The 3,873-nt window shown below is 42.2% G+C and overlaps 1 non-coding gene across 1 annotated transcript; it reads right to left on the reverse strand.

Moving 5' to 3' along the window:
• Window positions 1-2,940: 2,940 nt before the first annotated feature.
• Window positions 2,941-3,013, reverse strand: Trnas-aga (transfer RNA serine (anticodon AGA)). Its single transcript has one exon. It is a non-coding gene; the product is annotated as a tRNA-Ser (tRNA).
• Window positions 3,014-3,873: the final 860 nt, after the last annotated feature.

Below are 3,873 nucleotides of genomic sequence, written 5' to 3' on the forward strand. Positions count from 1 at the left end.
CAATTTTACTTGCTAGTTCACAATAGTGCACAAAGAAAAATATTTGGAAGCCATGGTTACCATGCTGTTTAAATGATAAAGCTCCCTTCTTTATTCTTGAACTATGCACAACAACAACATAGTAATCATAAAATTTTTTCACCTTCTGGAAATATATTACACAAGAGATCACCCAAGCAGTACGACTTCTTTTATTATTCACATATTTCACCCTCTAACATACCCTCAAGAGCCTCATTTCAGTCTCTGCCAAGGGCAGCTTCTGATTATCTCCATGAGCTGCAACCTATTCTTGTCTGCCTCCTTGCTTTCTCTGAACTTTGTTACATGCCCAAGGGACCATTGTGAGCCCCCAAATCTCTCATCTACTGTGACTTGAGAATATTCTGCAGTGTGGCATTAAGCATGGCAAGAGGACTCACACACACGATCACATATAATACCAGAAGGGCTCACACATGGGAAAGGAAACTGGTAATTTAAGAAAACCTAGTGAGTCACCAGAGAGGCATCTGCCAATGGTAGATATGTATGCTATCCAGTGGACAAGGAAGCTACAGTAAAAATAACACCAGAGAGCAGGCAATGGGAAACCTAAGGGAACTGAGTTCTCCTCAGGCCTGACTCTGTACTACTTTACTATGTGGCCATAGGTCAATCACATCTATTGGGACAGAAAGTGCTAATTACTCCTATATATACTTTCCCTCCTAGAGTGTCCACTGTTTATCTGAGCACATAAGAGTCAGGAATAAAGACTTCATTTCCCAGTCTTCTTTGCCAGTAAACAGACATGTGACTAAGTTCCAGCCAATGGAATGTAAGAGGAAAGATTACACCAAAGTTTCCAAAGATATCCTAAAGAGATGACTGAGGTGTATCCTTCACTTTTCTCCCCCTTTCACCATCCTTCTTGAGATGTGGAAATGTTAGAATTCTATTTTGGAACGTGACAAGAGCCACACTTTAGTGACTATGAAGTCAAAATCTGGAAGTAGGGCTGGGGATGTGGTTCAGTGGTAGAGTGCTTGCTTAGCACACACTAGGCCCTGGGCTCAATCCCCAGCACCAAGAAAGCAGGAAGTAGCCTGGCTTGCCAGTGACTGAAGAGTTACATAGATGCTATTTAGATTAACGAAATAAATATCAATTGAAATCTTAATGTATTAGCTACATTTTTTTACTTTTTTGTTATTGTGTTGGTTGTGTGTGTGTGTGTGTGTGTGTGTGTGTGTGTGTGTATGCGCTGAGGATCACACCCAGGGCCTTGTGCATGCTAGGCAAGTGCTTTACCACTGAGCTACATCCCCAAACCTTAGACAATATGTATTTTTTAATGGATAGAAACATGCTTTTGCAGTATTTCCAGAAATTTTTTGGCATTAAAAGGTCATTATTGTCAAAAATGTTGTGACCCTGCTTTGGATGTTGGGCAGAGATTGAAAATGAATAGAAGAAATAAGAGTAGAAGAAAAGGCACCAACTTACCTTTTTCCACTCTACCCATTCACCTGGTTAATCTACTTGGCACAGTTGGAGAAAGAATTGATTTCTTAGCCAACCTCAACCATATTTCTCTAGGACTCACAGTGTAAGCCACTGAAGTCTTCCAGGAACAAGGATTTCTGTACCACCTGTCCCTGTCTTCATTGTGATTTGTCACTCTGGGCCTCCATTGGAGTTAGATTTTGACCCAACTCTCTGCTCAGATTCTCTCAGAAATTCTAACCCTTTTCGTATCCCTCCGTGTTACTCCTCATTTCATCCACATCAGCTCTCCCACAGTTATGGCCTCCTTAGTCACTTATATGTCCTTCCTCCTTGCCTCTCCTGACTCTCTGTTCAGACTTGAAATGAGCACATACTTGGCCAGGTGCAGTGGCACATGCCAGTGATTCCAGCAACCTGGGAGACTGAGGCAGGCAAGGCCAGCCTCAGTTTCTTAGTGAGCCCCTAAGAAACTCAGCAAAACCCTGTCTCAAAATAAAAAAAATAAAAAGGGCTGTGGATGTATCTCAGTGGTTAAGCACTCCTGGGTTCAATCCCCAGGACCAAAAAGGAAAAGAAAGTGTTCTTCACATTTTTATCAAAGAAGATGCCCACTAGTCAGTCATTCCTTCACCCAAATGCATTCACTGTATTTCTGTCCATGTCAACCTAAAGCCAAAACAAACTCTTCACAATCACAAGAACCTCTTTACTCCAAGCATTTTTCTGATCTTTACTTCACCATTGTAAGTCCCATAAAGGGGTCAAATCTTTAGATATTTCTCTTTTCCCTATGCCTCTCTCTGGATTTGGCCCCAACAGGGTTGTTACAGGAAGGATTTTCTCCCCCAAGGCTTCTTCTTCCTCTACTCTCTGTCTTATCCCCGACTCCCCATTCTGTGCTCAGTATTTGAGCTCAACTCTATCTTCAGGCCCATTTGTGCATAGCTCCTGTCTCCAGGCCCAAACTTTCCAAGATTTTTAACCAAACGGAGGCCTACTGACAGAAAGCCTCTTAGGAAGGCGATTTACCCAGTGCCTCCGGTGACCTGACTACCGCTCAGGGTTGCACAGATACAAGCTTATCACATGTATCTATTCCAACAAATGTGAAGCCCTCCTCAAGGGGCTGTCCACCAGCAACTAAGAGAATAAGAGGTCTCTGAATGCACCACAAACCTTGTTCCAGGGGTGTCCTCAGCTCCTAACGCAATTCCTGGTTTGTTATGGTCGTGAACTCATTGAAAAGAAAGCAGGGCTTTCCTTATTGCTTTGCTTTTTCATTAAGAGTATTGCTCCTGGTAAGCATAATTTAGAACACTTTCATATATATATGTGTTCAGGTATGTGTTATCTTTCTAGGAAAATATACTTTTGGAAAAGGACTTCTATATTTGCTGCTAAAGAAATTAAAAGTGCTTTGAACAAAATGGATGGACTTTTTTTTTTTTTCTAAGATACTGGGAATTGAACCCAGAGCCTCATGCATTCTAGGCATGAACTCTACCACTGAGCTTACACCCCAGTCCCAGGACAGACATTACTAACTTTATCTTGGTGTGTTAGTCTGGGTTCTCCAAAGAAACAACCAATACAATATATAGATATACATTGTGGGATTGGCTCACACAATTATGGCAGCCAAGATGAGGAGGTGGGGCCCACACTGGCATAGGTCCCAGAGTCTGAGGGCCCAAGAACCAGGATCTCTGAGGTCTGAGGTGGAAGAAGATGGATGTCCCAGCTCAAGAAGAGGGAGAAAATTTGCCTTTTCTCTGCCTTTTCGTTCTGTTCAGGCCCCCAAGGGATTGGATGGTGCCTGTCCACTTTGGTAAGAGTAGAGATTTTTTTACCCGTACTGATTCAAATACTAATCTCTTCTAGAAGTACCTCACAGACACACCTAGAAAGAATTTTTACCAATTATCTTAACATTCCTTAACCCAGTCCAGTTGCACATAAAACTGACCCTCATACTTGGGGAATTGAATAGAACTAAGTGAGTCTGACCCTTATCTCTGGGACTTACACTACACACACAATTCCCAAAAGAGCCCATTAACCTCAAGAGCATAAGGAAAATGGTAAAATGCTTTGAAGGGCACAGAGGTAGGAAGATCATTCTGTTTGCCAAGGACAGTCCTAACATAACTATTAATAGAAGTCTTTTCATTCTCAAAAACATTCTCTTTTGGACAATAATCTGCATGGTCACCCTCAGCAAGGCACTTACAGTCTGGTGGCTATTGCAGTGACTGGCCCACGGTACAGGTTGTACATATAGGGTTTGAGAGTGTGGACTCTGTAATCCAGCTACTTCGATTCAAGTTCTTGTGTCCATACCAGACTATCCAAATTAGTTAGGGTCTTAGTTCCAAGTAACAG

The sequence above is a fragment of the Sciurus carolinensis genome, chromosome 3 (genome assembly GCF_902686445.1).
Source record: "Sciurus carolinensis chromosome 3, mSciCar1.2, whole genome shotgun sequence".
Classification (NCBI taxonomy): domain Eukaryota; kingdom Metazoa; phylum Chordata; class Mammalia; order Rodentia; family Sciuridae; genus Sciurus; species Sciurus carolinensis.